Source organism: Drosophila pseudoobscura, chromosome X (assembly GCF_009870125.1).
Source record: "Drosophila pseudoobscura strain MV-25-SWS-2005 chromosome X, UCI_Dpse_MV25, whole genome shotgun sequence".
NCBI lineage: Eukaryota > Metazoa > Arthropoda > Insecta > Diptera > Drosophilidae > Drosophila > Drosophila pseudoobscura.
In genome coordinates this window covers 67741619-67760126 of record NC_046683.1, presented here as the reverse complement: position 1 = coordinate 67760126, position 18508 = coordinate 67741619, and the positions used below count along the sequence as shown (strand labels likewise).

The 18508-nt window shown below is 43.9% G+C and overlaps 1 protein-coding gene across 1 annotated transcript in view; it reads right to left on the bottom strand.

Moving 5' to 3' along the window:
• Window positions 1-4848, bottom strand: part of GluRIB (Glutamate receptor IB) — a 30150-nt gene extending 25302 nt beyond the window's left edge. Inside the window, exon 1 of the mRNA XM_002134679.3 lies at window positions 4176-4848. The gene's annotated coding sequence lies outside the window, so the exon portion shown is untranslated. The remainder of the gene's footprint in view (window positions 1-4175) is intronic.
• Between the last annotated feature and the right edge of the window lie 13660 nt (window positions 4849-18508).

Genomic DNA, 18508 nt, shown 5'->3' with positions numbered 1-18508 from the left:
CCATCCCCTACACGCCCTCTGCGTCGTTATCCTTTCGCTTCGCTGAATTTTTTTTCTGCTGATTTTGCGCTTATTTTAAATGTCTTTTATGCTTTTCCTTTTTGCTTTTGTTTTTTTCAGTTTTTGTTGTTGTTTGTTTGTTTGTTTTCTTTTGGTTTTTTTTTATGCATCTTATTGTTAATTATTTTAAATTGAAAAGCTCAGAGCCCCGCGAATGACTGAATGAGTCAATGAATAGCTGGATGGTTGACTGTCAGAATGGCACCACTCCCCCCCGCCCCCTGCGACCCACGTGAGTGGGTGGTCAGTGGTCTCTCAAAAATGTCCGTTTCTCCGTGCACATTCATCCGGTCCCCGCCCTTTTCACTTGCCACACCCCGCCCTGCATGTATTGGAATTTTATTTCTGGGATTTCTGGTTTACTTTTTTTTGTTGGCCTCCCTTTTCGGCTTTGCATTCGCATGGGACTTTAAAGAGTGGTTTAATTTTTGAAATTGTTTTTAAAATCGGCTTATTGGGGACATGCCACACACACACACTCACACACACACAGAAACGATGCTGTAGCGGGGGCATTTTATATGGAATTCTCCCATGTTAAGCAGGAAAAAGCGTCAATTCGCATGATTCGGCGACCAAGCGATTTTAAATCGAAAAAGGAAAATTTTCGAATTTTAGGAGTAGCAAAAAAACGTATCTGATTGATACATGTAGCTTATGGTTGATGAGATTCTGTTGGTAAGAATTCCTCAGCCAAGTTTCTCAGTAAAAATCAACACCACTATACCCATTAATCATACCCTACCTAAAACACACCTCTCCATAAAAGAAACTAAATTTAATAAAAATATACCGTGATAGTCGCCAAGTTTCGATTCAAAGACCGCAGAATAGTACTTCTACTCATTACATTCGTTCGGTTCAGTATTGATTTACAATTTATTTGTTAAACAAAATTACATCAAGTAAGGAATCCCCAATAAATATTATTTGATTTATTTGATGTCAGAAACCAAACCTTACAAAGGCCAAGTCCGACCTGAGATCTTCATAGGCCTAGATGACCATCGACCATCGACTGTAGAACTATTAAAATGATTTGAGCCACTGAACGATGCGCCGAATGGAAATCAGCGGTACCTCTTTTTGTAATTTCCACACTTTCGGCTTGCGATTGCCTTGGTTGCGACAATGCAGAATGACTTTCCTCTGTGATTCTTTCTGTTTTCTGCTTTATTACTCGTAAACCTTTATGTTCTACTGTAAATTTGAGCGATATGGCGATCATTGGCGGTATTTTGAGATTGAATATCGGACAGTTTTATATAACTTGAACTAATTGTCAATTTTTATCAAAAGAAATTACCATATGGCCATATGCGATATTAGTTTTATGTTTTCTGTGGAGGGATTCCATAGGTATTGATATTGGTGATATTTAGGCTTTTTTAAAGAGTTTTTGTTTGGATATTTGGATAGTTGCAGGACATAACATAACATATGTATGGATGTGTAAAGGTTGAGGATGTTGTGTTCAATCGTTACTGGGGTATGACTGACAGATCGCACAGCTTCGTGACCATGTGGCATCCAGATAATAAATAAATACAAAATTTGGAATAAAAATATTAATTTATATTTTTTTTATCTAATATATAAAATTTTCGTGTCACAAATTTTGTTCCTGAACTCCTCCGAAATGGCTCGACCGATTTTCGTGAAATTTTGTGTGCTTAACGGTTTGGTCTGCGCATCGGCCAACATCTACTTTTCATTTCGATCAGACCACTCCTTCGTGTACCTCCCAATCACTTGTGTCTTTTTTTTTGGGAGGTACCCGAAAGAGTGGGCAGATCGTGTCAAGATTTGGTATGCAAATGTTTTGTTCACGCCTTTATGTTTTGACAAAGTTTGATTCAGATTGATTAGTTTTGAGGTATAGCATCGTGGGATGCGCCCATCGCCTTCTGGAGCTGCTCTAAAACCCAGAAAATTGCTACTACGATTACCTCCTTCCCATAGCCAAAGCCTTGAAAGCTCTCCCGCATTCTATACATGCGAGTATTTTCCCCCCTTATGCAAAATGTTCCACTTTGAAGTTTGTGTGTGTGTGTTTTCCCGTCTGAAACGCGTTCTTTAATCATAGCTCTGTTACAGGGAACTAAATCCATGGACAAAAGCTGCCCATGAGAGCTGGCCCTTTCTTTGTGACTCTTTCCCTTCATTCATTCATTTATTCATTCATTCGTTGGTTCATTCATTAACCATTCATTAACCAGCATAAAACCACCTGAGTGAACAGTTGCAGTGTTTGGTTGGGTGTCTTTTTTTGCAAAGCCCCTTCGGGCGGCCATTGGATGCTGCGGGGGGCAAGCGACATTCCCATCAGATGAGCATACTCATCGTCAGGGATGGCATCGTACGGTGGAACGGGGATAACGGGGCGATTATTTAGCGGAAACTGTGGGCGGTTGGGGGGATGGGTTAATAGGTTAACAGGCGCTTAATATTCATTGTAGTCCAGACCTCGTCTCCGTTTTGCACTCTTGAAAGTTTATTCGTTATAATGACGATGGCAAAAACTAATTCAAAGTGCGAGAGTGAAAAGCCGACGAGAAGAGAGAAGAGAAGAGCCGGACCTGAACCTGGACCTGGACCTGGTCCTGGTCCTGAGAGCAGGCCAGTTTCTACATTAAACGAATGATCCCCACTTAATTAAATTTAAATTAGAAGCCTAAAAGTTGAACGTCACGAACGTTTAAGTGCCTCTTTTGGGGTTCCTGCTTGGATTATTTAGAAGCCTAAACTAAAAACGAATGAAACGAATGAATGGGCATTTAGACCAGGAAGAAGTCTCCTCGTCTCGTCGGCTGCTGCTGCTCTTGCTGTTGCTGGAGGCGGCAGGCAGCCCATGGAGGTAGGCTCATGCATCCGTGGCCATGGTAGGCACTTTCATTAATTAAATAATTATTTTGTAGCCACTTGCTGATTACTTTTTGCTCTCGGACTCTCTATTCATTCGTAACTTAACACAGATACAGATAGAGATACAGATACAGATACAGATACTGGATATGAGAGCCGAGAAAGCAAAAAAGGAGTCTAGGGCTGAGACTCAGGAGCTTACTGACCTTTGTGAGTGTTTCAGTAGGAGATATTCATCGCGGGATTCGTGGACCCCAAGGACTGGCTTGTCCTTTTTTTGGGGAAAAAAGAAACGAAGTGAAAAAATTATATTCTTCGTTGAGTTTTGGGGCACGTGCCGTGGGACAAAAAAAAAACAAAAACAAAAAGCTATGCGGCAGGTATTTAGCGAATCCCGACGTGAGATAAAAATGTAACAGGAAAATTATTAGGCCGCAGATAAAATCCATAATATAAAGAGGCCTGCCTGCCGCCTGTACTCTCATTTGCATTTCAATGAGGTGATTAGTATGCCAATGTCATACCGAAAGAATGGCGAACGGACGGACGGACGGCTATAATTTAAAGTGGCTTCAGGTAGGAGATGGTTATTAAATTTTGGAGAATATTTAAAAGCCGATTGGAGCACTAAACAATGAATTTTCCTATTTATTGAGTAAAACCAAGCAAATTACCCATTCATCGACTCGATTGCAGAATATGATTGTAATCGGTTGATTGCTATAGCTGGAATTAAGTAAATAACACCAGTCTTTTCGAACAAAATGAGTGCTAGAGCAATACAATTTTGCATTGCATACTTATATGGATGTCAGCGGAAATCGAACACATCTCCGAATGTTCGAATATTCATGATGGCATTTGCACAGAATATTCAATGAAACCTCATATTTCATGCCATTTTAATTGCTTTAATTTCGAACATTTCGCTAAAGAATTTTGCACCAATCAGTGGGCTTTCTGACGACAGCTGTCTCGATAATTGATAATTTGTAGTACGGTAGAATGTGGGGATGTTCTATAAAGTGGAGTGCCATCTTGTACCATGCCAACAAATGCCAAAGTCACAAATAATGAGCACAAATTCCGCTGTTTATAGATTTAATGCTCATCAATACACGAGTACATGGAATAAAAGACCCGGATAGGGATAGGGACCCCCTCTACTAAGAAATTGCCTTAGTCTTTTAGGGAAGAGGGGTGGAGGCTTTGGAGGGGCGGGGTCTCTACAACAAATTGCGACAACTTACAAAAAAGCAGGCCATGCTGCTGCTTCTTCTCGCATTCGCTGTTCATTTGCGGACAATGCTCCTTGGGATGTCTTTTTTTCTTGGGCTTTCTTTGGTCTTCTTTGCGTTTTTTTTTGTTTTTTTTTTTATTATTGGTCGCACACAACGTTACAGTTAAATGGCGGCTTTTGCGGCCTAACTTCTTTTTTTGTGGTATTTTCTTTTTTTTTTTTTGGGACAGAGAGCGATTTTTTGAGAATTGGCTCTTAACAGACTTTTTACAAAATTTGCATAAGCCGTGGCCCACAGTTTTCAAAAATGATTGCCGCTACTTTATTATCACGTAATGCCACAAAAAAAAAAGTGTCAAGGGGCAACGGGGGCGAGCGGATCGGATTGGATCCCGTTCCGGGTGCTTGCCCTTTGTTTTATCACTGAACTCTCGGCATCAAAATCAGAGATTCGGTCAGACGCAGACCCATCGTCGTCTTTATTTCCGTGTCTCCGTTCCGTTTCGGGATATCGCTGTCTTCGGTGTTTCAGTGTCTCGGTGTCAGTGTCGGTAACGGTGTCGCTCTGCGTTTTCCATTTTGTCCACCCCGTGACGAAAGCAAACACACACACACACACACACACACAAGGCGACAGGCAGTGTCCGCCGTAATCGTCCTGTTTGACGCGCGCACGACTGAGTACTGAAGGAAGGAGCAGCAACAGAAGCAGCAGCATCCAAGCTACAGCCTTTAGCCACACGGGCGACAAAGCTACAAAAAATACGAGACTCTCTGTGGTTCGGGTATCTTCCGAATGTGTACTAAAAAAGGGCGGCACTGACAGAGAGAGAGAGAGAGAGAGAGAAAGCATTTTGTCTGCAAAGAGGAGACGACTACCCGAAGGTGGCTGGAGTATGCTTCTTTGGCAGATGCAAAGTGTTACTGACCTAGTAACCGTTTTATATTCAAGTTTACTCTTCGACCAAGAGAGCAACAGCAGCAGCAACAGCAGTAGGAGAAACAGCAGCAGCAGCAACAGCAGCAACAGCAGCAGCAGCAACAGTAGCAGCAGCAGCCGAGGCAGGCAACAGCTGTACCCAAAGAGTGGTAAAAACTGGTCGCTTTGACTTTTAGCAATGCCTGATATTGGCAATTTTTTCCAATTCGCCTAGCAATGGCAATTGTCAGCGAAACCTACAGAGCGTCTTATATGGCTACAATTATTGTGCTGTATGTTTCTAGGGTGGCGGGGAGTCTAAATGTACACACAAATAAATTTGTAGAGATTCATCTAGTTATCAAACTAAATTATCAGATACGTTCCCCACAGACACACACTGAGCATTGGTTAGAGCAAGGCTTAGAGGGGTCGGTCACCTTCTACAGCTGTTATTCGTGCGAATTTGCGTCCTTGGACGTAATACTTGCAAACGACATCAGAGAGATAACCTACTTCAAAGCAGGACGAGAGTGTTTTCTCGACCTAACCTTCATGAGCGTAGCAGATCCACATCGGGAGGAGAGCTTCCCGCGCCAAGACCTCGAACTGGGGCATTAGATTTCTGTAGAGGAGGTGACAGCGGCCACCAGGAGAACTGGAGACAAAAAGGCACCAGGACCGGACGGGATCCCAAATAAGGCCTTAACGCTTGGAGCAACCACCAGACCAGATGTTCAACAGATGCCTACGGGAAGGAGTTTTTCCAGAGCAGTCAAAATTGCAGCGGTTTTCCTTCTGCCCAAAGGAAATAAGCCCCTGGAGGAACCATCTTGATACCGGCTAATATATTTGTTGGATATTGTCGGAAAAGTCTTGGAGAGAATCATTCAATCAGATTCCCAATCAAAACAGTCACCGACATCGCGTCCAGAACGATCGAGGAAACCAGATGGAGATTTGGCACGAAGGAGTACTGCGCGATGGTGACCTTGGATATCCGTAATGCGTTCAACTCGGCGAGCTGGACTCGGATAACAGAGGCTCTTGGGAGAATTGGAATTCCCACCGGCCTGCCTGGGATAATAGCCAGTTATCTGTCGAGTAGGATACTAAGGCACGAGACGGAGGATGGACGAAAGCTCTACAGGGTGACAGCCGGAGTTCCACAGAGGTCAGTACGAGCACCTGAGACTGCTCCAGCTTTCGCAGGGATGGCTGGCCACAAAAGGGAGGCCGTACTCATTACGAGTCGGAAGAAGATGGAGATTGTACTAGAGATTGAACAGATTGAACTACCGGGCCCTTACTGTGTCAAAAGCCTTCCCGGATGCAGGCAACCCTCTCAAGGATGCTCCCTAATATTGGTGGACCCAAGGTAGGTCGACGCTTACTCCTGGCTAGAGGAATGGCCTCGATTCTGCTATACGCTGCGCCGGTGTGGTCTTCAACCCTATGTGGCAACATGAGTCTTCGACGACAGATGTCAGGGCCATACAGACTCAGCGCTATTCGAGTAGTGTCCGGGTATAGGACTGTGTCGTATAACGCAGCCCTGGTCCTCGCGGCAATGATAACACTGGATATCCTAGCGATAGGTACATGCAACGAGCACGGAGATGCGTTTATCTTTCAGATGGTTTTTTTTGTTGTTTTTTTTTTTTGAATTGCAATTAACGTTTTTAGACACATTTCTCTTTAATTTTTGGTAAGGTTGGCACTCATATTTGTCCATTGAAATGGCAGACGACCTTTGGCATACATGTGCCGCACAGCAACAGCAACACGGGGACACCCACGTATCATTGAGTCTCTCCTGCTGCTGCTTATCCTTGCCTGAAATTCCGCATCATGCAGTGCAAACACTTGTTAATTACTTTTATTATATCCACAGACTCACAGATCCACAGCTCCAGTTGCACAGTCACGCAATTCATCCACGGATGGTGGTGCCACCCCCCGATGCCATGTGGGAGGTGGGCGAATGGCATTATTGCCTGCTGCTTTTGCTTTTAACGGAGTGCCAGTACCAGTACCAGTGCCAGTCTCTGCCCCATTGCCCCTTACCAAAGCTGATGTGGTCGGCCGTAAACATGCGGCAACGGCAACGGCAGCGGCAGTCCTCTTTCTGGATGGGGCACACGGTACACGGAAGTAATTGCAATCAGCACCTTGGAAACTGGCAGCGGCAGGCATCCCCCCAAAAAGACGGGCCATCCATTGCTACAGAAGATGTATTTATTTATGAAAAAGGCGGAGGCGCCACTTACGTTGCTTCAGCTGTATAACAGACGGTGCGTGCTTAAATCCCGAATGCCACACGCGGCCTCTTTTCGCGGACCACTCAGAGATCAAGCGAATGAATTTGATGCCTGCCACAAATTATACACGGGTGTCATTGGGTAAAATTCTGTTAATAATAGAGTCTCCATCTAGTAGCAGGCTTTCTGGTGTTAAATGGTGACATGTGGCACGATAGTACGGCTGACCAAAATTAAGAATTCTTAATTTTAATTTTTAATTTTTTTTTTCACAAGAGAGAGGGAGAGAGAGAGAGAGAGAGGGAGAGCGAAGCCTACTACATAATTAAGCGGAAAAACTAGCATTTGCATGGATGTAATGGTGCGGATGTGCCCCCTGGCCCACACATACACACACACACACTCCCTTATGGCACACACCTCTTGAGCGCGTTGTCTAAAGCCAATTTTGCAGCATTACGATTGCCACAAATTATGCGTCGGGTGGCTAGTTTGGGGCATGTGGCTTATTCCATGTGGAAATTAACGCGAATTGTGGCACTAACCAAATGATTGGCATTGTTTTCGTCACATGTCACGAATTGAGAGTCCAATTGAAATCAAATATGCAACAATTCAGAGAGTGACAGAGCCGTCAGAAGAGGCCGGGGCAGGGCGGAGCGATCACAGGTCACAGGTCGATTGCCTGTCACTTGAGATGCGTTCCGTGTGTCAGAGTCCATGTCCATCCATCCATCCACAGAGAGAAGTGTGGTAATAATTTAGCAACTAATTAAGAGACGGAAATGAAAGAGGATACGCAGATACACAGATACAGATTATTTTCCACATAGAGAGAGGATGGGAAAGGGAGAGCTACGCTTTTCCAATTAAATTTATAACTTATTTATGGTTGTGGCAGCCACAAGTAATCTTCTTTCGTTGGCATTAGGCGATGTAATAAAAATGATTGAAATATAATTGAGAATTGACATAAAAGTCAACACAGACGCACATACACACACACACACACACACACACGCAAGTCTCTGCCACACCCAAAGAGACAGAGAGCGAGAGAGAGAAAGAGAGGACAAGAGCGAAAAACACATTCGTTCTATTCGTAGCTTATAAAATCCGGGGCAATGCTTGGCTTTTGAGGAAGGGATCCGGCAATGGCAGTGGCAGCGGCACTTACAATCAACGATTACCTTTCACACCTGCCATTGTGAAAATAAGCCATAAGCGGAAATTACATCAAAAGGATATTGTTATATCGATGAGGCAAGCAGCAGCAGGAGCAGCAGCAAAAAGGGAGCTGATGGACCTGGAGACGCAGGAGCACCAGCTGTAGCTGAAGGAGCCACCAGCTGTAGCCCGAAAAAGCATCGCAAAATAGCAAAAGAGAGAGAGAGAAAAAATAAAGTATGGAGCAAAAGGTGCCATAAAATAAATAACACAAGAAAGAAACCAAATAAACATTTTGGCAAGAGGCAAAAGTCGATCCAGGATCCAGGAGCCAGGAACCCAGGGAGCCTATCTTTTGGGATGCGTGGGAGTGGGAGAGCGAGTGGGTTTTTGGGCGGTTTTTCTTGGCATAAAATAGACTTATCCTAATGAAAAAAGTCTTGCAGGCACATGTTAAGTAAGATATGTGGATACCATGAGGCACTGCCGTGATGAGGGGGGGAAGGAGACGCAGCCAAGGCTAAAAACTGGAACAACCGAAGCCCCAAAGCGAAGGACGATTCCTAGCCCCCGTCTCAAAGGATAAGTAGTATCTTTAAGGCGTTGAAACGTTAAAAGTTAAAGCCAATGGCAATGGCAAATAGTGAAAGCAGAACCCCTAAGCGGCTTATAGGAGCGAATGGCAATGGCAACAGGAACGATATCCATCCCCAGACATCAGGCAGCAGAAGGAACAGCAGCACAAGCAGAAGGTCCTTCGTGTAGGATATGCCGTGTTCCATGTTTTCCCTCCTCCTGATATGATAAGAATTTAAATTGAAATAGTTTTTACCTTCTCTTGTTGATGACTAATTTTGTAATTTATGCAAAAGGCTCTAGCTTCGCAATTTACATAAGCAAATGAATGCCTTACCCAAAAGGAGAGACAGAAACGTGCACCAGACCCTTTCCTCTTGTGTGTGAATGTGGCACAAAAACACACACAAAAACTTCAAACAGGTAAGCGGCATAAAGAATTCACATCCGTATTCCATGCATTCCTTACTTCTTTTTGGGTCAATTGTTGGACAGAACCGAAAACCGAGAACCTATGGCCATTTCAGGCTTGAGAAAAAGCCTCTTGAAACCACTCAAGTGCTCGCGGGCGGGCGAGCCTTTTGGCGAGCTTCATTTTTGTCCGTAGGTGGCTCCGTAGTAGTCCTTTTGTCTTAGCCGGTGGTGCGGGAACTGTTTGCACTGGGCATTGCCATTGTGTCAGTGACAGTCCTAGCAGGCGACAGGCAAAAGCCAAAAGGAGTCAAGTGTTCATTATGCTTCATGCTTGCAGATGCCACGGCTGCCGTTGCCGCTGCCGCTGATACTTGAGCTGTGTGAAAAACTGAAGAAGCCACTAGCAGATAAGCAACGCGATGGGGGGTGGGAAAGAAACGGGGTAAATAGAAAAGCACAACAGAGAGAGAGCGAGAAAGAGAGAGGAGAGATGGAGAGGGAGACAGGCTGTGGTGGCAGCTGCTCCTTGTGGCAGTTGCAGTTGCAGCCATTCCATTGTTATTATTGTGGCCTCTGGGTGGCCTCTTGCGGCGCCCCTTGTCGCCTGCCACTGACTGCTCGAGGAACACCCTCCCTCCCGACCACTAGTCTGCAGATCTGTCTGTTTGATTATTTTTCGAGCAGAATTTAATTAGCAATTGAAGGAAGTTACAGTTACTGTTACTATAACAGTTACAATTACAAAATTTAATGCATAAATCAAATGACAGCGACAATTTTTTTGGAAAGGAAGTGCCCACAGGGCACGGCACGGACTCCCAACGACCTAATTGCCAAATGACCTGCATTTTTGTGCTCAAGATACAACGATGGAGTAGCTGCGAGGGCACGGCAACGGCAACAAGCGGAAGAAACGGGAGAAACAGGAGAAAAACAAAAATAAACAAAACGCCATCATGAAAACTGTTATGGGCTCTGTGTCTGTGGTACCCATTGTTAATCAGTGTGAGATTGTGGGGGCATGATGAGCTGTAGGGAAACGGTGGGTTTTCGATTTGGAGCTGGGGGAAGTTCAAGAGACAAAGGAGTGGAATAATGATGCTTCTGAATGACTGTCAATCATCGAACCTCTAAGAAACGTACAATTCCAACTCAAATCATGGTTCAGCTGCAAGCTGCTTGTTCTATAAGCGCTCAAGCGTAATGAAAATTTCGAGATCAAAAATTTTTGAGGCCGCACTAAATTTAGGGGTTTGTCGCCGTTTCCGGTTGTTTGTTCTATCGATCAAATCAAACTCGAACTCGAACTGGAAGCGTCGATTCTTTTCGATCAGACCTTCTGATTGAACCAGTAACATGATCGAGTGAATCAAACATGTTCGATATAAACACTACACTACACTACAAAAACTGCGAGTAGGAGATGGCTTGCCCCGAAAAACTCTCGATTGCCAGTTGCAGGAGCTCTCTCTTTGATCCTTAGAAACTCTATGGGTATGGCATAAGTCCTTTCGTTTTTCTTGCGATTGCCACCTTTTCATTTTTGTTTCAGTGCATGGCGGCTCTCGGCATGTTTTTCATTTTCCTTTTCAATTACACCACCGCGAAACGCCGTTCGCTCTGTTGGCGCATTTCTCATATATATGTATGTATGTACATCTTTCTTTTTTGTATTTGTTTTGTTTTTGTAGGTCTGGACAGGATTGTTTGTGTAAGGGGGGGTGCCAGGTCGTAGATCCTTCCGCGGCTCCTTGCACGGCTCCATGCATTTAAGTCTAATTGCGAAGGGTCGGCAGCTAATGCTTCTGCTGCTGCATTGTCTGCGATATGATATTTCGCTTCGTTTTGGACTTCAGCGGGTGCTTAGGGCTAAGCGCATCAGCGTTCTCAGTTTAAGCCTTTTTTCATCTGCCAGTTGGGGATTGAAGAAGGGCTACGCGACTAAGAGGATGAGAAGGAGTAGCAGTAGAAGTGGGAGCAGGAGCAGGAGCAGGAGCAGGAGCAGAGAGTAATAAGGAAATCAAAAGTTGCACGCAAAAATATTGAGGGTAGGAAATGGCCAGCAAATGGCTCTGAAGATCGACCAAAAACTTGCCGACGGATGTCGCCTTAAGTGCTCCACTTCCGTTGGTCTTTCACTGTACTATCATTGCCCAGAGAGACAGAGAGATAATGGGAGAGATACAAATTGATGGCCCTATATCTTAGCCTGGCCTCGACTCAATCTGCAGTCCTTCTCCATCTGTATTGGCCTTCTACCGTGTGGCTATATCTAATAAACCAAATTTTCGTTAGCTCATTAAAATTGCAGTCGTGCCAAAAGTCCTTGCCCCCGCCGCCGCCGCCGCTGCCACTGCCTTGTGTGCGTGAACATTTTCGTACTGCGGATGCAATAAAGTGCAGGATTTATGTCTCCTGCCTGCCTGCTTGCCAGTCCGAATGCCTGCCTCTGCCGCCTAGCAATTGAATTAAATTTCCACATTGCAGCAACAATCGCGTGGCATCTTGAGGGGGTGCCACGCAGGACGACGACTGTCCTGTCTGCAGTAATAACTGTAATTTTTGGCAAATGCGAAAGCCCTCCCCATCATACGGCAACATTTGACTCGTCCTTTCCTTGCACTTCCTTCATCTTGAGGATGTGTGTGCAGTCACATTACAATATGTTCGTCCAGAGTTGTGTGCATGATATTTATTTCTTAATATATGCACACAGACACCCAAAAATGTTCTCCCTTAACATTTCAAAGATCCTTTCGTTTCGTTCTGGTCTGGTGTCTGGTTTTGTCATTTTGCGCCATGAATTACTTAAGCAGCAGCAGCAGGACAATTTATTGTTGCATGCATTGGCATTAGTTATTACGATTAAATGTAATTATTTCTATGCCAAGCAGCCGTTCAGACTAGCAGCAATGTGTATTCATTCATCTATTCACCTGCTTTAAGGTATTTACTCTTGCAAATTCCTTATTTAAATTCGCTCTAACCTGTAGGAAAGGAATGCTGGTCTGGCAATGCAGTCCGAAGGTTGAGGCAACAGAAATCCATAATTAAATATGCAAAATAAGTGACAATGTTTCAAGTTATTAAAATCGAATTTGTTGCGCGGAAATTAATTTACAATTTCACTCGAGGGATTTGCCGACCGGCAACCGGCAAGAGAAGAACAAAAAAAATTAGAATTAAATAAATAAACAGTCGAAACGTTTGGCATACCTCGTAATTGGCTTATTATATATTCAGCCTAAAAGTATGCATATAAAAGAGCGCTGTTTCAGGATCAATTCTCTTCAAGGAGCCAAATGTTACTTATCCGATCAAAACCAGTTTCTGGAATCTGGTATATATAATTCCTTCTTTTGATTCTGCGTTTGCGGACTAAAAAAACAAAAATATCAATAAAACTGAACTTTTGCTGTTTGTTATATCTAGTGTATAGATATATATGTACATACATACATATGTATGTATATACCCGTTAGCACTCTCTTCGATTACAGGGCATCAATATAGATAGACTGCAAATCAGCTTATGTCCGTGTTCTAAATGTTAATTTGTAATTTTTTTTTTGTGTGTTTGCAATTTATTTTTAATAATTTATCCCGTGAAATATTCATCATTCATCTGTGGCTCTAAAAATTTCTACGGCAATTCTTTAAATTTTTGAACACTTTGGTGGGGAGGGGAGGGGAGGGGAGGAGGCGTAAACATGAGCGGCGAATGCTGGCGGAAGCTTCTGCTGATTTTTGGCAAGCAAATTCCATTGAATTTTGCTTTCGAAATTTATGGTTTAGAAAAATGTTGCCAAAAACTAGAACAGAATGGGTGGGTGCCGGGGCCGGGGCCGGGGCCGGGGCCGCCAGCAGAGATAATAGCTTTTGATTACAGTTTATGGATGTCGCCTTTAGCTTTTGGTAGAGTCGCCTCCAAAAACTTCACTTCACCCCCCCCAGCCTTTGGGTGGTGGTGGGTGGGCGACACAATGGCGACAGCAACTAGGACTTTCCACTAGGACTAGCTCTGTTGGGGCTTAGGTTTTTTTGTGTGTGTGAGTGTGCTTGTGTGTGTGTGTGTGCGAAATGGGAAAAATGTATGGCAGGCGTTTGCAATTATTGAAATTGTTCCATGGCCCAGACCCGACCAGAATCCAATTGACTTTTATGCAAATGAAATTACGCGATTGCCTTTCGTTTTTCTGCCATTCCCGGAGTTCGCTTTCGCTTCGGCATTGATTTTTATTTACCGCTCTCTGGAAAAATTAAGTGCAAAAACAAGGGAAAAACACGGCGGAGCCACATTTTCATAACGTAAGTGAATAGAAAATTGAATCAAATCTAATAATAAATGCTTTTATGCAGCCCTTAAGCACTCTGAAAAGATGACGACAATGCAGACGACTACGACGACGACGACGACGACGACGACGACGACGAGGATGGTCATGAAGCGGGTGGTGGGGGACGGGGGGCGATGCTGATGGTGCTGCGGATGGTGTCCTCTATTTTGTTCCTTTAGCCCAGAGATTGGTGTCGCTCCGACATGCTCCAATAGCCAGAGAAATGTGCAATGTCGTTGCCTCCTTGGCTTTGGTTTCGTTTTGCCCGCTGGCAGAGAGCATGCATGAATGGCAGCAGCAGCAGGATGGGAGAGTGTATTAGTGTGTGGCATGCCCCATTTGGCTGGCTGCTGGCTTCTGCTGCTGCTGTGCTGCTATTTGTTGAGTTTCTCTGTCTCTCTCAGCAGTTACTTAAGCATGTGGCCCGCGCTGCGAATTTTTTGCATGTCCCTTGGCCGCCTGTCTTTCAATTTGATTTGGTCCCAGTCCTTAAACAGTCCTTAAATGAGTTTTCATTCTGCTGTCTTTGTTGTCTGACTGGCCTGTCTCTCTTGTCCATCTTTTAACTACTACTTTAACTTGCAATTCATTTAGCTTTCGCATTGCAAATGAAAAAGACACAGAGCTGGTGCAGCCTGTCCCAGTCCCTGCTCCTGCTCCTGCTCCTGTCACGAGGCAGACCAAGATGAAGTGCTCTCGCTGTGAATTGTGGCTTTCTTCCATAGTTATCCATTTCATATGGCAGCCTGGCAGCCTGGCAGCCTGACAGGGCCGGCTCCTGCCTCCTGCTCCTCAATTTTAATATTTCAGAAACACAGGGAAACAAAAGCCATTTGGTCCGGCCATAAAATGAGCTCTGCTTCTACAAATTGATGCCTTTACTTGGGCTCTACGAGCACGTGGCTTTCGAAAATAAAGGTGCGTGAATTTAAGAGCTTCCGAAGATGTGCGAGACTCCACTCTAGCATCGTAAATGATGCAATAAACATCTGATGAGAGCTAGGAGAAAATTTAAAGAGGTTTGGGCATCCAAATAAATGTTGAAATAACTCTATAAAACATCTATCAATTCTCATTTCATAATTTAACACTTTATTGATATGAACTGAACTTCAGCTGCACATAAATTGGCAGAGGCAGAGCAGAAGCAGCCATCGTTTATCAGTCGCCATTCGCGATTCATAGAAATTCATACTTACAGCTGCTCTTGCTCCTCCGGAAACTGCTTTATGGCCAGCCAGCCACTTGGCAGTGGCATCCAGGGTCTTTATTTATTAGTTGGACTTTTGAAAATATCGCATATTTATATTGTATTCATTGTGGCTGCTTCTGTTGGTGTTGCTGCCTGCCTGCCTGCCTGCCTGGCTGCTTTAATATTTATTTCCGCTTCTGCTGTCTCCATCGCCCTCTCCTTCTGGCTGTAGTTTTGTTTGTGCAACTCGGTTGTCCCTCAAGCCTTCTCTCTTTGCCTCTCTGCCGCTCTGCAGCTGTGTACTCATTACTTCACTTGCGGCGTACGTAATTCAAGTTGGGGGATACGGAAGCGAAAACACACACACACACACACACACACACAGATACTTGTACACAAACACACACACAGACACACGGATGCAAGCACAAACAGGCCGACAATTGAGAATGACACAGTTTTGTCGCCCTCTATGTGTGTGTGTTTATTTTTTCAACACCCTGTACTTAAAGAGTTACGTTCGAGTATATAAAACTTCTGTGGATAAAGTACATATATATAATATATATTATATGTATTTATATAATTTATAATTGATCATAAAGGATGATTATATATACTAATTTACAAAATCGAATTAAAATAGGTTTATTTTCATGGCCATAATGAGCAAAACTGGATGTCATTTGGCTGATTGAAGCCCGGGCTCCTCGAACCAAATTTTCAGTGCACACTTTTAGCATGAATATGCAAATCAATTACTGGTTATTATAGGGTAACCCTCCTCGTTGCCAATTATTGTCCGTCCAATTTTTATCCGTATTATTGTATACATACATATGTACATATAAATTATTTTCTCACTGGAAGCTGTAGCTGGTCTTCGTCGTCGTCGTCGTCGTCGTCGGCATCAGTGTTGTGTCCCGCTACTAAAGATTTATGTGTTAAATGCTGCCGCTATTGCTGCTGCTTCAAATGTAATTTACAGACAGAGCCTGTGTAAATTTATGCCGGCCCCCAAAGCCAGAGAGGCCGAACCAAACCCCGGAGATCCAGACGCTGTCTGAGCGTTTTTTAAAAGCTCTGACGATGACAAAAATCAAATAAACTTGCATATGAATTTCACAAAAATAATAATGTTTTCCAGCGGAAAATGCTTGCAAATTGATGCAATTACATTACATTAAAAACATGTTGGCGGCGCCTGAAATTGTCTAGTTTTCGCTGTGTCTTTTTCTGTCAAATGTCATGAACCGAGGCGGTGTGCGTTGAGGTTGCGCCTCTCAGACTCTTCACTTGGGCTTGGGCTTTAGTTGATGGCCCAGACATGCCAGACATGCGCTCGCACTTCAAAACTGACATTTGGACGGTTTTTCCCAGGGTCTACCCACAGGCCATGGCCGTGTTGGCCCAACTTCTGGCATGCCTGTGCCACTGGCTTCCTCTATGGCTCCTGTTCTTTTTCGTCTTTTTTTTTACGCTTTTCGTTATCCTTTTTAGATATTCATATTTTTCCATTGATGATATTTTCACTACTTTCGTATGCATTACACGTACGGCATCCGCACACACACACACACACAATCTCACACTATGTATGTCTGCATCTTTGTGCAGATGTGTGTTTGTGTGTGCGTGTGAGAGGTCCTGAGGGGATCTGCCTTTTTTGGGGCGTGTATTAACTCTACCCGGCCGTGTGCGTTCGTCCTGTCTCTGTGTGTGTGTGTGAGAAATTTGCATATTTTTTGACTTAACACATCCTTCAAAAATTGCGAATCGCGTTTGCGATAGCTTTAGCGTTTCCTTGACGTCTTTCCGCTACTCTCTTCCAGCATTTTTCCTTGACTCTTTTTGGGGGGCTTTTATTTGCTTTTTGCTTTTTGCTTGTGTTTTTTTTTTCCATTTGCTTTGGGGGTCTACGAATAGTTCAAAAGTTAAATACATTAAAAGGAAAGTGAGAGAAGCTTTAAAATTTATTCAGGTCTCGTTCCCTCTCTCTCTGTCTCTGGATGGGACTCTCGTGTATGTAGACGGAATTGAATTGGCCTATTCCCCTAGTGGCCTGGACTGGACATTTGTGTGTCTGTCCGTCTGTGTCTTATATAAATTGATTTCACAGTGACTTTAACTAGTTTTTCGCGTGGTATTTAAATTTCATTCCGATTCAAGAAAACAGCCACAAGGATGTGAAGGCTTGGGGGGGATGTATGCTGGGTGCTCTCAAGACAAGTGGCGCTAATCCTTGACTTTGCTGCTAATGCACGTCGTATGTCAAACACCAAAAACGTTTACTTCCCATGCCCCAACTCCTCCCCTATACCCGTCTCCCCCCTCTGGCAACCCGCACAAGTAACGCAATTTATATGCCCTTTTCAGTGGCTGCTGATGCTGCTGATGCTGATGCTGCTTCTGCTGCTGCTGCTGCTCTGTTTGTCTTGGCAGAGCGTCTTGTTCGCCGTCTCTCTGTATCCTCCCCTTCTCTGCCCTCCTCTATGCCGCTTTGTGTGCCATGCATTTTTCTGCACTTTTGACTTTTAAGCGTGCACTTGGCCAAGGCTCTGCCTGCCTCCTGCCTCCTGCCTCCTGCCTGCCAGCCTGCATCTCCATGGCAGAGCTCGTTTTCTGTACGCGTTGTTTGTCTTAAGGGATATGTATGCTTCCCTGCATCCCAGACTCAATCTTCCTCTCACCCTCTCTCTCTCACTCTCTCTACCTCTCTCTTTCTTTCCGCTGCTGCAGCACCCTGCCGTAGGCATTTTGATAAGAAAAACAAACAGGAAAAACACTCACACACACACATACATATGTACATACTCCTAGTCTCGTACTCGTATACTCGCATAGTAGAGCTCTGGCGCTCTCAAGTGTCATTTATGCGTTTTAATGCTGGGGGAATTTAATTTTCAAATTAAGTAAATAAGTTTGTGTAAAAAGTTGTGTGTGGATCTTCTTCTTATGCGAGGGCCCTCTCTGCGCTGCGTCCCATTTGGCTGCTCATTTTAGTTGCTGCAGCAGTAATAAACTTTTTGCATTGACGGTTTTCCCAGAGAGAGAGAGAGAGAGAGAGAAAGAGCATACTCAACGGCATAAGAAACACATGAAATATAAGCGAAATTATGTATAGGTTCATATTTATATGTATTAGAGCTCTGCGTGAATGGCAACAAATACCGGCATTTTAATTAACAATGCGCAAAATGAATTGAATGAATTCGAATGGTGCGCCGATGGAGTTTGAGTGTGTAAGTGCAATGACAAATGTACATACATATGTACGTACGAGTATGTATAGCTCCTAAATACAACCTTCAAACAACGTGGCACGAATTGTGAGGAGAGGGGCTGTTTCCGAATTCATTCGAATGCATTGTATTTTGTGCTAAGGGAAAGATAGAAGTTTTTGTGGTAAAATGATAAGATAGTTGACTTTTAACATTTTTATAGAATTCTAAGTTTAAAAATATATATTAAAAAGCT